This window comes from Camelus bactrianus, chromosome 17 (assembly GCF_048773025.1).
Source record: "Camelus bactrianus isolate YW-2024 breed Bactrian camel chromosome 17, ASM4877302v1, whole genome shotgun sequence".
NCBI classification, from domain to species: domain Eukaryota; kingdom Metazoa; phylum Chordata; class Mammalia; order Artiodactyla; family Camelidae; genus Camelus; species Camelus bactrianus.
The window spans coordinates 40,684,982-40,709,772 of record NC_133555.1 but is presented as its reverse complement, the minus strand read 5'-3'; the positions used below and the strand labels follow the sequence as shown (position 1 = coordinate 40,709,772).

The 24,791-nt window shown below is 40.0% G+C and overlaps 1 long non-coding RNA gene across 1 annotated transcript in view; it reads right to left on the bottom strand.

Moving 5' to 3' along the window:
- Positions 1-647: 647 nt before the first annotated feature.
- The window catches only part of LOC141573713 (uncharacterized), a 76,635-nt gene continuing 52,491 nt past the window's right edge, over positions 648-24,791 (bottom strand). Inside the window, exon 3 of the long non-coding RNA XR_012499729.1 lies at positions 648-753. This is a non-coding gene — a long non-coding RNA (uncharacterized LOC141573713). The remainder of the gene's footprint in view (positions 754-24,791) is intronic.

The following is a 24,791-nucleotide window of genomic DNA, read 5'->3' as shown; positions in this document are numbered from 1 at the left end:
AGTATGACCTCATCTTAACTTAACTAATGCATTTGCAAAATCCCTACTTCCAAAGTTCCATTCTGAGACATTGGCAGTTAGGGCTTCAACATATGAATCTTGGGGGGACACAATTCAACTCATAAAAGACCTCAGTAGCCTCTGATGATTGAAATCACATCACAGAAAAGTTTATAATAAACTTGAGCCAAGAAGAGGTTAAATGAGAGGACAGATGAACCAATTTGGCCCTGAATTAGGATTTAGATCTGTATTCTTTCTAGCTGTAATTTCAGGCTCATTGCTTAATGGCTCAGATTTTTTTCCTTTTACTCTAAAAAAGTGGATAATGAAATCTTTTCTTGTCTTAGGATGGTTGGAATCAAAATACATGTGAAAGCCCCCTAAAACGTTAAATTTTATTCATGTCACATACAGAATATGTCTATAGTCTACTTAGAATTAATATAATAATTTATGTAAAATATGAAAATTTTGCAATGTAAGCTTAATTATTACCCATTATTCTTCATACTACAGTTGTCAAATATATCACATTTTCAAATGTTATAAATCTGACAAGGGAATGTTATAAGTTTAACTTTAAACAGTCATAGTTATTTGAAACAACTTAAGGCAAAAAAATATCTATTATATTTGCTGAAATACTCACCATTTGAATGCTCTCTCTACATCTTTTAAATCTGAGTTTCCCTCCGGTGTCATTTTCCTTCATTCTGGAGAACATTCTTTGGCATTTCTTGTAGAGCACATCTGTTGGGGACAAATTATCTTAGTTTTACTTGCAATGTCTTTATTTTGCCAAAATTCTTGAAGGATATTTTTGCTGGATATAAAACTCTGAGCTAACAGGATTCCCCACCCCCATCAGCAATTTAAAAGTGTTTTCCACTGTCATCTGGCCTCTACGGTTTCAGATGAGAAGTATGCAATATTTCAAACCATTTTCTTGTATATAATTTGTCACTTTTCTCTGTTGCTCTCGAGATTTCTCCTTTATCTTTGATTTTCAGCAGCTTGCCTGTGACCTGTCAGAGCATCTTTTTTGTGTGTTTGTTTATCCTGTTTAGAGTTTGCTGAGATTCCCCAATCTTTAAATTTATAACTTTCATCAACTTTGGGAAGTCGTCAGTCATAATAGGAGGATTAGACTACTAGGAGGCTACACAATCATACCAGAAGAAGAACTTATAAACCATAGTGGTTCCAAAGCTAAAGACTGGCAGAGCTATCTGGGGAAGTCATCCCACGGGGTATATGTCAGAACCCCTGGGAACTGAGCAGAGACATACCAAGGAGTCCCAGTTAAGACCATGTAATACCACTCTCATGAGGTGATGCAGGCAAATATAAAGGGTGCACTGCAAGGGATAGGGTTTTGTGTTGGGTGAAGGGGTCCTAGATGAACCTGAGGACGTTCAGGAATACTTGGGAACGCAGAAACTGGGGGGAAGGGGCAGCTTCCTGAGAGCATTTGTTTCTTAGTTAAGACTGCATAGTAGTGCCCCCTCCTCCATGCAGGATGTCCAGTGACTGTGTGAGAATGCAGGGATCCTGGACCTGTGCTGGTGGGTGGCTCTGATCGTAGATACATACAAAGGGTCATCAATGTTTTTTAGAAGTCTTTACTAGCCAGATGCAGCCTCGAGATTCAAGGTCTCACTGCCCCCTGAACCATGAACTACTGAACAGAGGCTTGTATTCACTCAAATGCCTCTGGTGTTACTTCTCTTTCTTCTTTCTCCTGAATTAATAAACAGAACCAAATTAACTCTGTGAGAAGTTAATAAGATGTGATTTTTAGATACAGGGAAATTCTGAGTAAAAAATGATGGCGTTCTTAGATTAGAATAAACAGCATTAACACCCAACCAGATGATAGACTAACTTTCAAAATGAGAACACATGTGCTCCTTCTGAGTTTTCAGTGCTTATGGAAAATCCAACAAATCAAGCAAGTTCATGCGATTTAACTAGATCACCTATCACGGAGTCACAGCTTTTCCTCTGCAAATTATTTACATCAATAGAAAAATCACTGGTGTGTGATCCAGACTCTCTAGCTATGATTCATCAAGAATGAACTTTAGTTAACAGATTGAATGCCAAGCTGCCTTTGGAAAATTAGGACATTCAATCCAGATTCTACTTAGAGTTTTAATGCAAGAAATACAACAACACTTTCTTCCATCATCAGAGTGTCTAAGAACTCTAGAAAAGTGCTTTTGTTCAAAAACAGTGCAGTTACCAAAGGCTGAATCTGAGGGCTTTTTCGCCTATGATCAGAGTAGATGGGCCACCAGACTAGAGAATCAGGCACCATCAACTCGAATGAGTTTTTTTGAGACAAGATTCCACCCTAAGAATTTTCACTTCTGGTAACAGTACCTAAGTCACTCAGACCAACCTCTCACCAAGAATGACAACTAGAAAAATAGAAGAAAGCATTTTTAAAGAATCTGCTTGGAAGCATCAGGAAATTAAGAAGAGAGTGAAGAATTATAGGCCCAGGAACTAGGAGAGAGAGAAATGAACCCCGCATTTGGGGCCACTTTTCTGTAGGGTTAGCACGCGGGAGGAGAACCTGTTACTAATTTTCCAATTGACCTGAGTGCAGTGGGTTAGAGCTGCTCTCCCAATGTCTTTCTCATTCAATTCCCTTCTGATTCCTTTGGAGAGCTTCCTGTCCATTTCATGTACTACTAGTGGGGGTTTTCATCATGAGCCCCAATACAGTAGGCATATGATCCAAGCTTGGGGCAATCAAATAATATGGCACCCAGAACACCAGTATTAAGATAAATAATAAGGTTGAGAACTGAAATCCTAAGAGGTCCAACCCTTAGATGTATCTGGGCAAAGGGTCTGAGGGAAGAATTCAGTCAACCAGTGTGTGATCAGTAAGCTTTGGAGTGAGTGCTGTCATGGAACCCAAGAGAAGGGAGTGTTTCGTGACAACCAGAGAGGTCAGCTATGCCAGATGCTACTGAGAGGTCAAGATGACGACTGAAATGTACAGCAATGTGGAGGTTGTGGGTGACTTTTGACTAGAGAAGTTTCAGGCAAGCAGTAGGGGAGAAGCAAGACTGGAGTGGGAAGGAAAGAAAGCAGGCAGTGTGGAAATGGAAACACTGTGTAGACCATTATTTTATGGTTTGGCTTTGAAGAGGGTAGAAAATATGACCGTATCTAGAAGCAGGTAAGGAGTCAAAGGAGAGTTTGTTTTGCTTTACTTAAGATGAAAGACAGTCAGGAATGCTTGTATGATCTCTGAAGTCGAATCGATTTTCACAGAAACCACCTTTTGTCCCGGTTTTAAGGTCTTCTCTACTTTGTTCCCTACAACCAACTTCTTGGTGTCAGAATTTGACAACAAATAAGTCTGTAAGTCCTGCATTTGGACATAAATATTTGGGAGCTTTAGAATTATCATGAGGTGGACCCTAGGTCATCGAGTCCAATCACAATGTGTCTTGCCAAGTTATTCCACCTGGTTAATGGTGGGATATCCTCCTTGAAGACTAGCAAAGCCAGACATAGAACTTCCGCCTCCCTGCTGAATCCAACGGCTTGCAGGGCTCAGATTCGCTCTCAGAGCTGTCACAGTTATATACAGAGAGAAACAATCTGAAAGCCTCCTTTCACCAGTCTCCTGAGAGTGTGCTATGTGTGAGCCTGTTCTTTAGACCATGATCATCTTTAGGATATTGACAACATTGCGTCTGTGCACTATAAATCTGGGGGTTGGACCTTATAGTTGGGCAAGTATCTCTGATGTACATTATGAGACCTTAAGTGTTCAGTCAGTTGGACTCCTCAGCTAGCATGTCTGTTTGGGGGAGGGGATAGTTCAACATTCAATATTCTTACTTCTAATTAAATAATTGGCCCAGGGAGGCTCTCTGACAGCTCTAAGCTCCAACTCAGAATCTAGATAAAGCTGCGGGCAAAGCAGTGAGTATACAATGCCTATTTAGGAGTCCTTTTAGCAGGGAAATGTCAAAATGGGTGAGAAAGAAAACAAAAATAAAGTCAAAGCGTAAATTAAACAAAGCATTTGAAGCTTTAAAAAACTTCCATTAAAAAATAAACTTTTAATTTTGAAATTAATTTAGATTTATAGAGTGGCAAAGATCATGGAATTCCTGTCTACCTTTCACCCAGTTTCTCCTCCTGTTAACACCTTACATAACCACGGTACATTTGTCGAATCTAAAAAATTAACTAGTGCTAGCGCTAACTCATAAGAGTACAATGTTATCAACTAAACTTCAGACTATTCAGATTTCACTGGTTAATAAACTTATATTAAAAAAGAGAAAAATGGATGAATATTTCAAGCAATGGTCAAACATCAGAGTCTGCCTACATGGCTGAATATATCATGAAGACCTTACATAGTGAAGACAAAGTTACAAATTTACCATCTTCTTGAAAATGTAACTCCAAAGTTCCTGTCATGGTCAGCAAACTTTTCCACAGATACAAAATTACTTGGAATAGATTGGTGCCCTCATTCCAGGCAAGCCTCCTGATACAAATATAGCTGAGACTAACGTCTTATGACTAAAACGACCAGTCCTTTCAACTGTATGTTAAACATCTGGCTCAAGACTTAAAAATCCATGAAACTACCAGACTGCTATTTCTGAAAATGCTAGGCTATTAACTACATTTGGCATGCAGGCTGGGGGAAGGGGGAGCAGGGAATAATTCTATATTTGAGCAAGGCATCCTTCTTGAAAAAAACTTTGGTTTTTCAGGGCTTCCTGTTTTCTTTTGAATTATCTAGGTTATTGCATTTTTTACCTTAAAATTTTCCCCTCAAAAGAAAGATGCAAATAAGCTTGCATGTATACATACACACATACACATACAGTAGATGAATTTATTTCTTCTAGAACAATCAATAATGCACATTCTTGTAGTTTTCTTTTTTTTAAAAATAACTCACATTGGAGGAAGACAGTTGTGACTTAAGCAGGGGTAGCAGTGAGGGTCTCAAGGGCTTCTCAGGTTAGCATCAAAGGCCAGGGAGTTCTGCAACAGAGATGAGCTGGGAGAGCCAGAGGCGAGGACAGGCACTATAGCTCATATTAGCTTATATTTTCCCCCAAATACCTGTAGTGGTTACTAGAGGCAAAAACACTGTCCTGGGTATTTTATTTTGGCATCTCCTTTAATTCTCAGAGCAATCCGGTTAGGTAGGAATGATTCCCATTTAACAGGATCAGAGAGGTTAAACGATTGGCCCAAAGTCACACAGCTGGAGGTAAAGAGAGTGACCCACCGGCTTGGGATGATGCCTCCAGCCTCAGCTGGACATCTGCTCATGGAGCGCCCCTCCGCTCGCTGCTATCTCCACTCCTCACTTATCCCAGAGTCATTCTTCCCAAGGCCAGCTTGGTGCAGGGAGAGGCTCTCAGCCTTCCCCTTGTCTGGTTAACTCCAGCTCTGTCTTCAGAAAAACCCTGAGTGCCACTGCCTCCGAGAAGCTCTCTTTGATCACTCCTAATCATGCTCTGGCACGGCACTGTCACAACGACAACACTCCACTCTACTGCGTGTTCACTCCATTAACCCGTCTTCCCCACTAATGTGGAGGCGATATTTGTTTTCACTCTCCATTGTTATCCTAGGGTATAGAACAGTGCCTGGCATGCAGCACATCTTGAGAGATATTTGCTGAATGAATAAAGGAGTATTTCAAGTGGAGAATCTACTCCTGGGATCATTTCTATAGTCCCTTTACTGATGGATTTCCCTGGCACATTGTGCTGGGATGGCCCTGTGTGCCTTTAGACATGGGTCTCTGTTGTATGGAGGCCTGGGCTAGATAAGAGGGAATTAGGGTATAATCTTGATTAAATTCCTTTTAAAAATGTAATATTCAGCCAATTTTTCTTCGGAGGTTCTGACATAGTTACTATAGTCTAGGGATTATGTATTATTAACAAAATTTCTTCTTAAGACACAGAGAAAAATGAAATCATTTCTTATTAAAATTGAATTGCCAAAGTGAAATATGGAAAGTTCCATTATTAAACATAGGTCTTCAGAGATTAGCTTATACTTTATAATCTAGTAAAATAGTTCACAAACTTTATACATTCTCTATCAATAACTCAGTTTCAGGAAAGCAAGATACTTGCGCTCTAAAAGATTCAGATGCCTATAAATTGAGTCAACTATAAACATGTTAAATGTTTAATGTTGAAAGAAATAGACTGCAAATCATATATCTAATAAGAGATTTGTATCCAGAACATATAAAGAACTCTTGCAACTCAATAAAAAAGACAATTAAGCCAGTTCAAAAAAATGGGCAAAGCATCTGAATAGATATTTCTCAAAAAAAGCTATACATATGGTCAATAGGCACATGAAAAGATGTTCAACATTATTAACCATCAGGAAAATGAAAATCAAAACTACAATAAGTTCCTACTTCACACACACTTCAATGGCTATAATCAAAAAGACAGATAATAGTAAGTGTTGGTGACAATGTGAAGAAATTTGAATCCTCATATACTGCTGATGGGAATTTAAAATGGTCCAGAACAACTTGAGGAAACAGTCTGGTAATTCCTCAAATGGTCAAACAAAGAGCTGTCATATTACCTAGCAATTCCACTTCTAGGGTTATACCCAAGAGAAATGAAAACATGTGTCCACACAAACACTTATACAGAAGGCACATAGCAGCAATATTCATAATAGTAACAAAGTGGGAACAAGCCAGTGTCCATCAACTGATGAACGAACACATGAAATGTGGTCTATGCATACAATGGAACCATATTCAGCAAGAGAAAGGAATGAAGGGCTGATACTTGCTACAACACAAATGAACCTTGGAAAACACTATGCTAACTGAAGAAGCCAGGCACAGCACACCAAATATTGTATGATTCCATTTATATGAGCTGTCCAGAAGAGAACTCCACAGTGACGGGAAGTAGGTTAGTGGTTGTCAGGGGCTGGGGTTGGGGGGAAATCTGAGTGACTGCCAGAGTGTGCAGCACAATGGAAACAAGAGCAGTTCCCAGAAATCCACCCAGAAGAGGGGTGGCCAGGGGTCCCAGACAAGAGAGTTGCTGCCACACAGTCACATATCAATTTCTTCTAGATTTTCCACTTTATTACTATAGTAATGTTTTGTCATCAACAAAATCTGTTTCTTAAGTGACAGTTATAGTTTCTAATGCTGCATGTCCAGGCTTTCCTTAACGATCATAGATAACACTTACTGACTGCTAGCTATGTTCTGGCAGTACTTCTTAGTAGCTAAGAGGACAGACACTGGAACGACACGAACTGGGTTAACACCCAGCCCCATCATCTGCTATGTGAACCTCAGGCAAGCTGGGTGCATTGGGATGAGTTATCCAAATCTGCCCAGGCTGTGCTGTCATCTGGAAAATGGGAACAGTAACAGCACTGATACCTTAGGGCTATTGTGTAGTGCTTAGAACAGTGTTGGTTATGATAAGTGTTTGCTATTTTTCCTTCTTTATTAATTGTAACAGAGTTTCATCCTGTTTATTATTGTTTCTCCCACCCCCAAAAAACCAGTGCATCGCCTAATTGACCAGTTCTATTTCATTATTTTCACTTAAAAAAATAATAGACTTTATTTTTTATAGCATTTTTAGTATTAGAGAGACATTTAGGTACAGAGTTTCCATACCTGTCCCCCACCTCCGACACACACATAGTTTTCTTTTTATTAACGTCTTGCATTTGTGTGGTGCAATTGATACAACAGATAAGCCAATATTGATACATTATTAACTAACGTCCATAGTTTATATCAGAGTTCACTTTTAATATTACACAATCTCTGGGTTTTGACCAATGTATAATGACGCATATCCACCATTACAATATCACATAGAACAGTTTTACTGCCCTAAAATTTCCCTGCATTTCACCTGTGCATCCTTCCCTCACCTGATCCACTAGCAACAGCTGGTCTTTTTACTGCCTGCAGAGTTTTGCCTTTTCCAGAATGTCACATAGCTGGAATCGTACAGTACATAGTGTTTTCAGCTTGTCTTCTTTCACTTAGTAACATGCATTTAACTTTCCTCCACGTCTGTTTGTGGTTTGATAGCTCATTTCCTCTTGTCACTGAATAATATTCCATTTTTTTTTGATGTACCTGTTTGTCCATTGACTTAAAAAAGTACATGTTGGTTGCTTCCAAGTCTTGGCAATTAGGAATAAATCTGCTATAAACATTCACGTGCAAGTATTTGTGTGGGCATACATTTTCAGCTTACTTAGGTAAATGTCAAGGAACATGATTCCTGAACTGTATGGTAAGAGTGTGTTTAGTTTTATAAGGAACTGCCAAACTGTCTGTACCAGTATGAATTCCTATCAGCAGTGAATGAGAGTTCCTGTTGCTCCACATCTTCACCAGCATTTGGTGGTGTCAGTGCCCTGGATTTTGGCCATTCTAACAGGTGTTACGTAGTAGTACCTAACTACAGCCTTAATTTGCAATTCCCTGATGACATAGGACTGAACATCTTTCATTCACTTATTTGCCATCTGTCTTCTTCGGTGAGGTGTTCAGATCTCTTGTGCATTTTTAAATTGGGCTGTTCATTTTTTTATTGTTGAGTTTTAAGTGTTCTTCGTATACTTGGATATCAGTCCCTTCTTAGACCTCTGTTTTGTAAAGATTTTCTCCCAATCTCTGACTCGTCTTATCATTTTTTTTTAACATATTTGTTGTTTTTTAAAATCTTCTTTAACCTTGATGTAATCTTTCTGCTCTTTTCCAGATTTGTTTTGTTTATTGATGTGACTTCATGAGTCAAATGTTTATCAACTGAATTTCTTATTTGCTGTTGTTTAAACATGAAAATATGCGTCTTCTGTGGTTTCTTCCTGATGCACTGTTGGCTGAATCCCATATTTTAAAAAAATAACTAGGGTTTTTAAAATAATGATGAAAAGTGGTAGGTCCATGGGAATTTAAAAAATAGTAAAGTAAGATAAAAATGAAAAGAAGATATGTGCTACATGTGATGAATAGTTATTAAAATTAAATGATAGCAGATTTCCACTTCTAGATAAGATGCAGTGACTTGCAACAGACTGGTGGTCTCCTAAGACTGACTTGAGAAGCTGGATAAAATGCAAAATTTCATCCGTTTGGAGGCCACAGAGAACTCCTGAGAAAACAAGACTTTGGGCCAAGATTCTGGAGGAAGGAAACTGCAGACTAGTGAGCCGAAATTCTAGACCTGGTCTGCCTTCAGGGAATTTGCCAGTTGTTGGCACCGATCCAGGCAGAAGGCAAAGAAAGGAAGAGAGAACCAAGCAGAAATTCTAGCAATCTCACAGAGCTGGGGACGAAAAGTGGAGTTTGGGGATGCCCAAACAGCCACAAGACCCCAGTGAGAGAAGCTGTATTTGGAATTGAGTCCAATGCTGTCAATTTTCTTGGAAGTATTTGTCAAATTCTTAAACAGTGCTGGGAGGAAATACAAGACCCTGGGAAGAAAGACCAAGGGCAAAGCAGAATTTTCTACATTTTCATAGTACTGAGAAAATTAAAAATTGCGTTTTGGACTGATATGGAAGAGAGGGCCAAGTAGAAATCCCAAAGGATCATACAGCAGAAGCAAGAGGAATCAGAGGTAGACTAACTTGTGCCGAAAGTGTAACCCAAACCTGGATCAGCTCGGTCTCTGAATGGATTAAGGTCATCAACCCATCACCTCACTATCTGCTTACCAGAGGAGACACTGAGCCTTTTTAGAGAAAGAAAACATCACTCAGGGTTTCTACAATTTGACACACAATATACAGCACTCAACAAGAAATTACAAAGCCTTCCTAAGAAACAGGACCAAGAGAAATACCAACAATAGAAGCAGAATCACAGATGAGATGTTATTCGAGCTATCAGAGAGGGGCACTACAATTTTTTATGAATAAAATGTTCAGGAAAAGAGAATTTTATAAGAGAACTGAAAAATATGAACAAGAATCAAAATGTAATGCTAGAATTAAAAATTAGCGCGTTTGCATATGACCCAAGAAGTCTGCTGCTAAATATATGCAGAGCAGACGTCTGTCCTCATATTCACTAAAGATCTGTATAAGAATATTTTTGGAAGCCTCAGTTCATAATAGTTCCAAACTGGAAACCACCCACGTGTCCATCAATTGGTGAATGAATAGACAAGCTTTGCGGTATAGCAAAGAAATAGTACACAGCAGCATGAAAGAAGAACTACTGATACACCCAAAACTACACTCTGCTTTCCGTAGTCCCCCTTTTGCTCTGTCAAGCTTGCCCCTCTCCCTTTTCTGCTCAGAGCAAAACTCATATAGTCAACCCTGACTCCTCTGGTTCCTGCACACATATGATCTACCAGCAAGTAAAGTTGACTCTGCTTTCAAAACATCCTTCTTTCAAAATATCAGTTTTTTAAAAAATTTTGAATCTAGCCACTTCTCATGACTCCCAGCCCTACCACACCTACAGAAACCATGACCATTTCTCTCCTAGAGCCTTCAGGTGGGCTTCAGGCATCTGTACCTGCCTCCCTGCCACCCCCAGAGGTGGGTCTTCTGAAAGGGACACCCAATCATCTACCTTAGCTGCTCATGACCACCCAGTGATGCCATCTCACACAGAGTCACATCTCGACTTGCAAGGCCCCACATCGTGTCTCTTCTTCTTTTGCCAAGCTCTAGATCCGCAGGCCTCCTTACCCCCTCAAACCGACTCTCGGGAATTTTCCTGGCTGTCTATGACCTTCTCCTTGACTGACAGCCTCCTCACCTGGAGATGCCCAAGAGCGAAACCCCACCCCGAGGCCCAATGATTGACATGGGGCTACAAAACGCTGTCTCCCTGCCTCACCGTGGAACGATGCTGGGATGAAATTCACACTCCAGAGCTGTCTGAGGATCAGGCCGTGGCTGGGCTTCACCAGGGACCACATCCCTGCTCAGCTGCTTCCCTCCTTCCCCTTCTCCTAGGAATGCTCCCCCAGTAAACCTCAAGCATCCAAATTCCTACCTCAGACTCTGCCTCTATTTAGCCTAACCTAAGACACAGGGCCACTGAAGAAGAAAGTGCAGTGATGTGGCCAAAGAAACAGGCTTCAGGAGCCAATTTCCGGCACTATCCTCGTGGATGTTGCCCGCTCCAAAGTGTCCAGCTGGGGCTCACACGTTGTGGAATGCCAAAACCTCAAACCTGCAACAAGCCTACTCGTTAATCAATGACATTTGAAAAGAAATCAATGGATTACAGGTAACAGACAAACTCTCAGAAGTCACTGCACCCAGGACAAAAGCCTCGGCGTATTGTCAACCTGGAAAGTTAAAAATTCCGGAAACTAAGCCAAAAGAGAGAATACCAAGATAAAAGACCCATACGTCTACGGGCAGGAGTTCTCCCTGTACCCAAGAGGAAGGAGGAGGTTTTTTAAGCACCTCCTGTGAATACGTCTACATTTGAGAAGGCTTAATGGAAAAGTTCTAGGGAAAAGGCCAAGAGTTCTCAAGAGGAAAGGCATACAGCCTGTCTGGATCCCCCCCCCCCCCCCGAGGGACAGGGATTTAATCTCTCAGGACGGTTCCTGGTGAGGAAGCTTCCATGAGCCACAGCAATCTGGGGATCTCACCGTGTAAGCCATTAGCCACAGTGCCTGCAGTGGCTGGGGTGGTAAAGAGAACTCAGGGGAACATCGACAGGGTCCACCATACTCTGCCTCCAGTAAAAGCTCGTAATATGGTGGGCTATGAATCTCTGGCAGAGTCGTTAGAAACCAAAAAAATTTCTTGCATGTCACTAAAAAGTAATTCAAACAGGTCATTCAGGACCTCTGCCCCCGACTCCTCTGGGGGTGGATATGTATGTGTTTGGAGACTCTTTCTTGAAAATATCCAATTCTTTCTTCTTAGGTTTCCCATGACCAGAATTGGTCCCCTTTACCCCCAAATTAGGGCTACTGTAGACTCCTTACTCTTGTCACCCGAAGTATTAACCCAGCGTGAGTTCAACCTCTCACACCGGCAAATTCAGAGGGCTGTCCTCACTGAGATCTCTGGAGACCCCAGGCTCAGCCAGCTGTCCCCCCCACCCCCATGCTCATCCCACAGCCTCTTCAGCCACGGTAATGCAGACTATCCAGGAGCTTTGCTATAAATCATAACTTGAGCTGAACTTCCTGGTGAGTCATGTATTATATTAGCTCCTCCACTCTCTTTCTTTTAGTTTAATTTTATTTGAATCCAAGTAATATACTTACATAGATTTAAAGGCTTCAAGTCTCCTTCCTGAGATGCCTTTGTTTGGCACCAGAATTCCCACACCAGATAGGGAACGAGGTCCATGAATCAGTATCACCCAGAACGGAGGCTTAACTCCTCTGTACAACGTCTCACCCCATCCTCAGCTGTGTAAACTTTCCAGCAAATAAATCTCTTCCTGCCAGCATGTCCCTCAGCTGCCTGGGGTAGGGGGGGCCAATCTGGGGGTGACGTCTATCAGCTCCACATTCAAACTATCAGCACATCCTTTTCAGCTTCACCCTACAGACCCTCTCCCTGCACTTAGAGGTTATTGGTATCTCTAAATCCTGCGTCTCCCTTGGGTTCTGTGCCGGCGGTTCACCACTTGTTTCTTGTTGCCTTGGCCATCTGCAGCACCAGGTTTAAGATTTACCTGCTTAGCTAAGCTAATTACCAGGGAACCATCTCACTTTCAGCCTTTCAAAATTCATGGGAGTTGAGGCAAGAGGGTATAGCTCAGTGGTAGAGTGCTTACCTAGCAAGCATAAAGTCCTGGGTTCAATTCCCATTACATCCTTAAAAAAAAACAAAAAACAAAATCTAATTACCAACCCCAAACACACACACAAGAGTATACTAAAACTGGAAGGAAAGAAAAAAAAGAATGACTTTTTTTAAAGCAAAATTCATGAAAATTGGTATAATCTCTGCTTTTGTTTGACTGAACTATTCTCTTTGCTCTTCTGAATGGATGGCCTTTGTTTTTTATTCTTTAATTCTCACTTTCATGGGGTTTGTAAAGGAACAGATATATGCACTTGGCTTCAGCCTGCTGTATTTCTTCTGGTCCAGTCTTTTCAGAATTTTGTCTATTAGTCTGCCTTCTTCCATAGGATCCTTGCTCAAATCTGTAACAACTTATCCAGAGAGTCCGAGGTCTATTACAGAGAAGATATGATCTTAATTTCTACCATATTTCGCCTTGTCCAAGCCAGCATATTTTTCTGGTGAGTTGGAAACACTGTTGGGGCTGTCAGTGCCCCATTTTCCCATCCCAGGAACCAAACTTTAAATAGACTTTTTCAAAAGCCATTGGAGTGGGGTTTTCTGCTGTTTTAGACTTTCTTATTGTCAAAGCTGAGCTGTGAAAGATTGCTTACTTCACCCTTTAAATTTACAGAAAGCTTGTTCAGAAATAGAGAGCATCTGTCACTTCTCGGTGGTCATCAAAAAACACTCAAGTCCTGCCAAAGAGCACCCTTTGACTGAGCTTGCCTGAGTCCAGTGTCTAGAATACAATTTTTTCTTGAAAATGTGGTCCTATTTTCAACTTTGCCTATTTCTAATTCTGAAGTGTAATCCCACAGGTGACCATTAGGGGGTGCAAGAATTTTAATGTATTTTCATGTAAGGTCCTCAAGGCTACTACACCTTTTTAATTTACTGGGCAAAATGGACTTTTTCATATACTTTTTAGAAAAACTTTTCAAACCACCATATATTTAAATATTTTTGTTAGAGCACCAAATACAAAGTAAGAAAGATAAACTAATAAACAGACTACCAGTCCATGTTTCCACATGAATCCTATTCAGTCATTCATCCAACAAATATTTATTAAGTACCCACTACACACCAGGCACTACAGCAGCCACTGAGGATTCAGCAGTGAATATGCTTTCACTTGCTTTCTCTCTCTCATATTGCTTATCTATAAGAATTCTGAATTCACTCACAGACTTCTTGCAAATGACATCAGAATATTTTAGGAGAATTTTAGGTAAAGATCAGAGGAGAATCATTTTGCTTAACTAGGTACTGAATGAACGAACAGGTACCTTTAAGAAGGTCATGAGGAGAAGACTTAGAACGTTAGAGACATACATCAATCAGAAGATGTTTTGGGCAAAACTCGATACTCCTCCTTCTCAAGATACATGGAGCAAAAATTTGAAGATACCCTCATTTTTCCCCCTCATTCTCTGCTGGTGACACATCCATCCTTTAATTGTATCAAAGGGCAATCATATCCAGGGATCACCCTACCCACTGTCTAAGGAGGAGACAAATAAAACATTCATATAAGAGAAAGAACTACAGACATGAACTAGTCAATGCTTCTCCCTAAAGGATACCTGCATCCCTCGTTTATGTCCAGGATGACTGGTGGTGATGACATCTTATTCCAGGTTCTCTTTTGACATCTGAGGCTATGTCTACTCTCTATTTCAAAGTAGCAAGTGATCTTCAGCAAATGGTGTTGGGAAAACTGGACAGCAGCATGTAAAGCAATGAAACTAGAGCACTCCCTTACACCATACACAAAAATAAGCTCAAAATGGATCAAAGACTTAAACATAAGACAAGATACAATAAACTTCCTAGAAGAAAATATAGGCAAAACATTAGCTGACATATATGTCAAAAATGTTCTCCTAGAACAGTCTACTCAAGCAATAGAAATAAAAGCAAGAATAAACAAATGGGACCTAATTAAACTTAAAAGCTTCTGCACGGAAAAGGAAACCATAAGTAAAACAAAAAGAAAACCTATGGAATGGGAGAACATTTTTGCAAATGAAACCGACAAAGGCTTGAACTCCAGAATATATAAGCAGCTCATATGACTTAATAAGAAAAAAACAAACAACCCAATCCAAAAATGGGCAGAAGACCTAAACAAGCAATTCTCCAAGGAAGACATACAAATGATCAATAGGCACATGAAAAAATGCTCAATATCATTAATTATCAGAGAAATGCAAATCAAAACTACAATGAAGTACCACCTCACACCAGTCAGAATGGCCATCATTCAAAAGTCCACAAATGACAAATGCTGGAGAGGCTGTGGAGAAAGGGGAACCCTCCTACACTGCTGGTGGGAATGCAGTTTGGTGCAGCCACTATGGAAAACAGTATGGAGATTCCGCAAAAGACTAGGAATAGACTTACCTTATGACCCAGGAATCCCACTCCTGGGCTTGTATCCAGAAGGAAATCTACTTCAGGATGACACCTGCACCCCAATGTTCATAGCAGCACTATTTACAATAGCCAAGACATGGAAACAACCTAAATGTCCATCAACAGGTGACTGGATAAAGAAGATGCGGTATATTTATACAATGGAATACTACTCAGCCATAAAAACCGACAACATAACGCCATTTGCAGCAACATGGATGCTCCTGGAGAATGTCATTCTAAGTGAAGTAAGCCAGAAAGAGAAAGAAAAATACCATATGAGATCGCTCATATGTGGAATCTAAAAAACAAAAACAAAAACAAACAAACAAACAAAAACAAAGCGTAAATAAAGGACAGAAATAGACTCACAGACAGAGAATACAGACTTGTGGTTACCAGGGGGGTGGAGGGTGGGAAGGGATAGACTGGGATTTCAAAATTGTAGAATAGACTACACTGTATAGCACAGGGAAATATACACAAAATGTTATGATAACTCACAGAGAAAAAATGTGTCAATGAGTGTGTATATGTCCATGAATAACTGAAAAATTGTGCTGAACACTGGAATTTGACACAACATTGTAAAATGATTATAAATCAATAAAAAATGTTAAAAAAAAAAAGAAAAAGAAAAAAACAAACAACCCAATCCAAAAATGGGCAGAAGACCTAAACAAGCAATTCTCCAAGGAAGACATACAAATGATCAATAGGCACATGAAAAAATGCTCAATATCACTAATTATCAGAGAAATGCAAATTAAAACTACAATGAAGTATCACCTCACACCAGTCAGAATGGCCATCATTCAAAAGTCCACAAATGACAAATGCTGGAGAGGCTGTGGAGAAAGGGGGACCCTCCTGCACTGCTGGTGGGAATGTAGTTTGGTGCAGCCACTGTGGAAAACAGTATGGAGATTCCTCAAAAGACTAGGAATAGACTTACCATATGACCCAGGAATCCTGCTCCTGGGCATATATCCAGAAGGAACCCTACTCCAAAATGATATCTGCACCCCTATGTTCACAGCAGCACTATTTACAATAGCCAAGACATGGAAACAGCCTAAATGTCCATCAACAGATGACTAGATAAAGAAGATGTGGTATATTTATACAATGGAATACTACTCAGCCATAAAAACTGACAACATAACGCCATTTGCAGCAACATGGATGCTCCTGGAGAATGTCATTCTAAGTGAAGTAAGCCAGAAAGAGAAAGAAAAATACCATATGAGATCGCTCATATGTGGAATCCAAAATTAAAAGCAAACAAACAAGCAAAGCATAAATACAAAACAGAAATAGATCCATAGACACAGAATACAAACTTGTGGTTGCCAAGGGAGCAGGGGGTGGGAAGGGATAGACTAGGATTTCAAAATGTAGAATAAACAAGATTATACTGTATAGCATAGGGAAATATATACAAGATCTTATGGTAGCTCACAGAGAAAAAATGTGACAATGAATATATAAATGTTCATGTATAACTGAAAAATTGTGCTCTACACTGGAATTTGACACATTGTAAAATGATTATAAATCAATAAAAAATGTTAAAAAAACACACAAAAAACAAAACAAAAAAACCCCCAACAAACAAAGTAGCAAATGAGCAAAAATGTCATGTGGTTGTACAAGGACATCACATTAATTCATTCATTCACTCCCTTCTGTTGTTGTAACATAAAATTAATCTCAAAAAAACAGATCTACCTAGGCATTGCTATATCCTGGTCTCCTGCTGAAAATTTACCATCTCATATCTTCCCAGATCAAGAAAGTCTTAGCTGATGGCAAATGGTCCAGAAGCCCTCTGGGCCTGATGAAGAAGGGCTGTGCTAGGCTCCTAGACATCTGCCCATCTTTGTAAAGGCTTTGGTGGGAAATATGACAGTATCTCTTATTAATTCTACCACTGGAAAGAAACTAAGTCTCTCAGTTCCAATGCAAAAATAACTATAAATAAATAAATAATTAGATGCTACTCATGGAATAAGCAAATGTGACCAGGGGAATGGAGCTATGGACAGGTCTTGGATGGGAACTGCATGGCAGTGGTGGAGAAGCTCCCAGAAACAAGCCATGTTCCCAGATGGGCATGCTCTGAAGACAAAGCAATAAGAATCCACCGTGGCAAAGTTCATTGTCCCTTTTTACCAGGAAATTAATTCTGGCTTTTGGGTACAGAGTTATTTTAGGCATGATTGATATGGAAAAAAACTTTGACCTTTTTTCCGATTCAACAGAAAGAGGTAAACAATTTCAAGAATGGGTACTGTTTAAAATGATACTGAGAAATCTTTGGAATCATTCCATATAGCACACTACAAAAGAGGCAAGATATCTAATGTCACTGATTCCAGAAAACCTCAAAAATTAGTCTTTCATCTAGCAAAAATGAAACTTTGCCCAATTCCTGGTAAAAGGCACACTTTCCCAGACCCCATTAAATCTCTCGTTTCCAAACCCCTTACATTCTTAACTTTGATATTGGAGGGCTAGTGGCAGCAGAACAGAAGCTCATTTTAATTGTCCCATCTAGAGAAAAAAGGGTGATCTCTAGAGAAACACAGTTTGAAAGTATCTGAATTTAGCACCTTTAAATTATCAGTGGCAAACAGGCAGATCCCGCATCTGGCAGGGGAAAGATTTTCAAGTATGAAATTGCATTTGGTTCCTGCAGTCTGCAAAAGCCCTAAATATAAAACTCTGGGAGAGGCATAAAAGTATCTGTGGCTGCTTCGTTTGAAGGAATTGGCTTTTGCTTTGTTTTTATGAAAAGATTCATCCTTTAATTAACGAATGTGAAGAGGAATTTTAAAACATTTTAATTTCACATTCAAAGGTAAATTAAAATGGTTTAATTTATATATCCAATGATTAGAGCTAGATTTTATTTCTCAAAGATTGTTGCATAATACCTACTTAAAAAAATTCTTATGGAGGTTTAACATACACCTCAAGCATGCAGCTGGATGAATTTTTGCATGTGTATAGATGTCTGTGTGGCATTCCCCGGATCAAGACACAGAACATCTCCAACATCACAGAAGACCTCTACATGCTGATAGGGTCAACTCCTACTCCTATCCACGGTCCCAGAGGTAACTACTATTCCAACCTTTATAAACCATTTCAGTTTCGTTAAAATGAAAAATTCGGTACATTCTTTTATGTCTGGCTTCTTTCACTCAGTATTACTTCTCTAAGATTCACTCATGTTGTATCATGTAGCAATGGTTCATTTGTTCTCATTACTCAATATTATTTCATTGTATGAATAGACCACAAAGTCATTACCCATCTATTCTCTTTTGGTAGACTTATGCACTCATTTCTCTTAGATATACCCTAGCAGTGGACTTGCTGAGTCACTGGGTGGGCAGCTGGTTAGCTTGACTAGATGATGTCTGTTGGTTATCCAAGATGACTGTACCAAGTACGCTGCAGCAAGAAAGGAGAGTTCCGGTTGTCTCACATTTCTAATAACTCTTGGTTATAATCAGTCTCTTTTAATTAACCATTGCAGTGAGCACAGAGTGCTTTGCTCACTCTGGGCATTTGGAAACAACTCAAATGTCCTTAAATGGACAAACAGTTAAACAAACCACGACAGAGCCCCACCACAGAACACTACTCAGAGGTCAGAAGGAACAGAGTGGTATCTTACCGTGGTTTTACTCTGCACTTCCCTGAATCCTAGTGATGTTGTTCTTCCTTTCCTACACTCCCACAGTTACACAAAAGAGGCTCAACAAACCCACACAGGCTTACACACAAAGAGAAGCCACCCAGACGCATCATATTCAAATCGATGAAAACCAAGAAAAAGAGTAAGTCTTGAAGCTGAGGGAAAGTGCACTTATATACATAAGGATAATAATAAGAGTCCCTACTTATTTCTTATCAAACACAATGCCACCAGAAGTCAATGTAACAGCATGTTTAAACTGCTGAAAGCATAAACAGTTAACTTAAAATGACATATCTAGCATAAGGACCTTTGAAAAATGCGGTAGAGACATTTCAGATCAACAAAAGCTGAGGGAATTTACTGCCAGCAGACCTGCACTAAAAGAGGTCCTTCAGGCAGACGGGAAAAATAAAATAATACCAGAGAGCAACCTGGATTTACACAAAGGAACAAAGTTTACGAGAAACAGTAAACATATAGGTATGTAGAATTTTTTTTTCTCATTCATAATGTAGAAATAAAATGGGTGACTGGAGGGGTTCAATGAAAACATTTTGTTGTAAGATTCTTAGATTCGATGTGAAGAATTATAATATTAAAGCAAGGTACACTGTGAGTAGTTACAGATATGCAAATACCAGCCATAAGAAAGGCAATGTCCCTATATTAATATTAACGTTCACTTCAAGGCAAGAGAGATCTTTCAGTTCATAAAAGGCGTAACAATCCTAAATTATTATGCATCTGTTAACAGCAATTCAAAATATATGAAGCAAAAACGACAGAACTAAAAAAAGAAATAGATGAATCCATAATTATAGTTGGAGATTTTATGACTCCTCCCTAGTTACTGTAAGAACAACTAAATTAAAAAGTAATACGTAGAGGACTTGCAATAATATCAAATAATTTAACCGATTCGAGACTTAGAGAAAACCTCACCCAATGATGGAAGAATACACTATCCTTTGAAGGGCACAGGGACCATTCACCAAGATATGCCGTATGCTGGGCCCAAGGAAAGTCTCAGTAAGTTTAAAGGGATTGAAATCATATCAAATATGTTCTCTGACCACAACGGAATTAAATTAAAAATTAATAATTAAATGATACATGAAAAATATCCAAGTATATGGAAATTAAACAACACACTGCTATATGACCCACAAGCCAAAAAAATAATCTGAAAGGAAATTGCAAAAGGATTGAACTAATGACAGTCAAAACCCAATAATATATCAATGAAAGAAGTCCTTAGATGAGAATTTATAACTTGAAATGCTTATAGTAGAGAAGTTATAAAAATCATTGATGTAAAGTTTTGTCTTTAAAAAGTAGAAAATAAGAGCAATTAAACTTAGAAAAAGCAAAAGAAGAGAAATGGTAAAGAGCAGAGATCACTGAAATAGAAGACAGGCAAACAATTAAGAAGACTAAAGAAAGCGAAAGTGGGTCGTTTGAAAAGTTTGAGGTGGGGAGGGTATAGCTCAGTGGTAGAGCGCATGCCTAGCATGCACAAGGTCCTGGGTACCTCCATTAAAATAAAAAAATTAATAAACCTCATTACCTCCCCCTCCCCTGCAAAAAAAAATACAAAAGTTTGATAAAATTGATAAACCCTTATACAGCTGAATCGCTTTGCTGTACACTTGAAACTAACATTGTAAATCCACTACACTTCCATAAAAAATAAAATGAAAAAGATTGATAAACCCTTATCTAAATGGACCCCTAGCTGGACTGAGAGGAGAAGAGAGAGAGAGCACAAAGTACCAATATAAGAAATAAAAGAAGGGATATTGCCAAAGAACATACAGACATCAAACATTAATACGGAATACTATGAATTGTTTTATGCCAATAAATTACTTAGACGGAAAAAATAATTCTTTGAAAGACGGAATTAGCAACAGTGGCACTAAAAGAAATTAAATGTCGGAACAGCCCTGTATCTATACTAAAGAAATTGAAATCACTATTAAAAAGGAACTTCTCACAAAAGAAACTCCAGATCCAGATGGCTTTCCCAGTGACTGCTGTCAAACATCTGAGGAAGAAATAATACCAATACCACACAGCTCTTTAAGAAAACAGAGAACGCTTCCCAGTGCATTTCTGAGGCCAGCATCACCCTCAGAACAGCACCAGATAAAGATGTTTTAAGAAAAGGAAAAAAAAAAATCGGGGGTAGTAACTGAGCTAATAAGGTCGTGTGATGGCTTTTTGATGTGTCAACTTTTTAAGGCTACAGATCCCAGTTATTCAAACCAACACCAATCTAGGTGTTAACTGCAAAGGGACTTTGAAGATGCAATGCCCTCATCAGTTGTCTCAAAGGAAGGAAGATTATCTGGGTAATCAGGGTCACCCTGAATTAATCAGTTGGAAGTCCTTAAAAGCAGAGCTGAGGCTTCTGAGAGACAGGGAGGATTGGAGAGGAAAAAAATTCTGCCTGTGGGTAACCATTTCAGCTGATGCCAGTGGAGTTCCAGCCTCCTCCCTGGTCAGCCATCTCTGGCTGAATCCTCACTGGCACAGGAAGGGCAGCTCTAGAAGTTAGAAAAATTCACAGAACCCAATGATGCTAGGCCTTACAGGCCCTGTGAACAAGAAGGGATATTTTAAGTGTAATTGGATATGAGTGGGCATATCATCGAAGAGTTTTCCCCCCAATTTGCTAATTAATACCAACTTCTGCCCAGCGAACTAGACAAACAAAATGACATCACAATGTTGGCAGGTTTAATAGAGAGAAACCAGAACCACTTTATCTTTGGAATTATATCCCAGGGAAATCATTAAAATTTAAAAAAAAGTGTGTGTGTATATGTGTGTGTATGTGTGTGTGTGTATATATATATATATATATATATATATATATATATATATATATATTTTTTTTTTTTTTTTTTTTACTACTGCATCACAAGGTACCACAAACTTAGCAGCTTCAAGTATAACGTACATTCATTCATTAACCCACAGTTCTGCAGGTCAGAAGTCTGGCCTGGTGTGGCAGAACCCAGTTCCCTGTAGTAGTTCTAGGACTGAATCCTTGCTGGCTGTGAGCCGGGGGCCCCACTCAGCCCCTAGAGGCCACCCCACGTTCCTTGCCATATGCCATGTCCGTCTTCGACAGAGAATCTGTGTCATATTGAATCCGTACCATGCTTGGATTCTTTCTGACTTCTCAAACTCCGACCTCTACACCCAGAATTGAAGGGCTCACATGAAAATCTTCCTTTTTTAAAGACAACATAACCTAGCCGTGGAGTGAAATTCATCGTACTCATGGTCCTTAGGATTATAAAGCACGAAGGAGCCGGCAGCTTGGGCCCATCTTCAGAGTCTACCCACTGCAATATCCACATCTGCATGGAATCTAGACAGACGTGCAGGTTGACAGGCACACAGAGTGTTTATTCCTGCAGTAGGTGGTGGATGTTCAAACACACGTCCGCTTGGAATGACCCAATTCCCAACTCTAGGCCAGGCAGCCTGTGGTATGTCGGATAATGGTATACTGTCAGCCCTTGGAGACATGTTTCTTTACACGTTCTGTGACATCCTTGCCTACGTGCCACCTCCAATGGCACTGTCAATGGGAAAACCCAACGTGGAATGATGCCTGTGCAGCGATGTTAGGAACTGCAAAATCATAACAATATTAGAATGACTAAGAAGATCAGATTGCAAGTAGGGAAGACAGGGTTTTGTTACTGCGTAGTTGTTGCAAGGCAGGGGAAGGCAGAGAGAGAGAGAGAGAGCAGATATCTTAAGATAAACAAGTGGGTTTCTACCATCCTTACCCTTGGGGTTTCTGCCGACACGAGGCAAAATTTTCCAAATAACTGGGCAGAAGTGGAATGAATTTGGCAAATGCACGCCATCAATTGAAGCCAGGCTCCCTGATCACTTCAAGGGGAAGTTGGCTTCCAGAGGCGGGGCTGCTAGGGGAGCCGCCTTCTGCAAGGGGAGTGGTGAGGTGGAGTGACTCCCTCTCCAGGGCTCCCTGGGCTGCTGCTGGCTCCGTCTCCTCCTGACTGTTCTCCTCATCTCTGAGGCACTGATTGTGAGTGACAGCTGGAGTAAATATAAAGTCCCTCTCTCCTCTCTCGGGCCAGACTCCTTTCCCCTCCAGCTGCCAGGCTGGGATCCTACTTGCTGACTGATCTCTCTAGGCTTTGGGCAACCTTCCTTTACACTTTGGGCATCAGACCGCATGCTTCCTGCTTTACCCATCAGGCTTCCCCTGTCAGAGGGCGAGTCGGGGAGCAGGGCTGGAAGCTCGCCTTCACACTTCAGAGAGTTTGGAAAACGAGTTTTTCTTCCCAGTAGTAAGAGCGCGGGGACCAAGGGACCGTGTCTGTTTGAAGCTTGTAATTCAGACATCCATCCTCTCGGTGAATTTGTGTTCTAAATTTTCTCAGAAACCACAGAATGAACTAAACTTCTTAGGAAACCCCCAGATTGCTTTCCAACAGCACAGGCTGGGAGACCAAGGCCCTGTGACCGACGCCCCTGCTCCCCACAGCCCCTGATTCAGCCTTTAACACTCCTCTTTCCATTTCAAAAGAATATTTTTAAGCTTAAAAAAAAAAAAACAAAAAACCTCTCTCCATTCTCTCCCGGCATGTCAGGGAGGGCTCTGAGGGGCAAAATACATCTTCCTGCTTCTGAAGTCTAAGGTGCTTGGAACAAATGTGGGTGGGGTGAGAAGGGGAGTGTGATGTAGCTGAAGGGCAGAGTGTTTTTTGTTTTGCTTAATTTTTTCTCCCGCTCCCAGGTCCTGTCGCTGACTTTAAGTCACACAGGTCTGCACCTGTTCACAACTGTAAGTAGCATATTTAGGTCCACCACAATTGAGGTACATTGTTTGAAAACTTCCTGAAGTCTCCATTAGTCTTCACAGCAAGTCTCTGAGATTAATGCACATCTCTGAACCTGAGATTCCCCAGGCTGGTGACATATCCCCACTTTTCAGACGAGAAGCAGGCCAATAGAAGGCCCAGAATATAATTACTGAAAAGAAAAATATCCATGAAGTGAGAAGACCTATGACAAATGAAGAAAGACATTTCCTAGAAAATGTAAGAAAAAAAGCGCAAATAAGGGTCAATCATTAAATGTAAAATTGCAAAGCTTTCTTTCCATTTGTCCAAAATGAAAGGAAAAAAACAGAGTATGTCTTAATTATAACCAATTTGGAAAACAGTTTGGCAGCTTCTTTAAATGTTAAACATTTCCTTACCATACAACCCAGGCAATCCTGGATATTTACCCCAAATAAACAAAAGCATATGTCCACACAAGGACTTGAAGATGAATGTTCACAGTGGCTTTATTTGTAGGAGCCACAAACTGGAAATAGCACAAATGTCCAGGGACAGGTGAATGAATAAGCAAACTGTGGTTCACACATACAATGGAAAGCTACTCAGCAATAAAAAAAAAAGATGCACAATTGACCTACACAACCACAAGGATGATTAAGAAAATACTCATGCTGAATGAAAGAAGCCAGACAAAAGGAGAATACAAACTGTATGATATCACTTATGTAAAACACAAACTAACCTACACAGATAAAAACTGCATCCCTTGTCGCTGGGGGGAAGAGGTGTGGACTGTAAAGGGGCACAAGGGAACTTTGGGGACAACTGTCTTCACTGTGATGATTGTTGAATGGGGTCATCAAATTGTACACTTTAAATATATGCAGTTCGTTGTATCAATCATATCTCAACAAAGCTGCAAAAACACAGCAATGATTCTTTCCTTCTGTTCAAAATGAAAAGAAAAAAAAAGAATATGCCTGTGCACTCAAGAACTTAGAAAT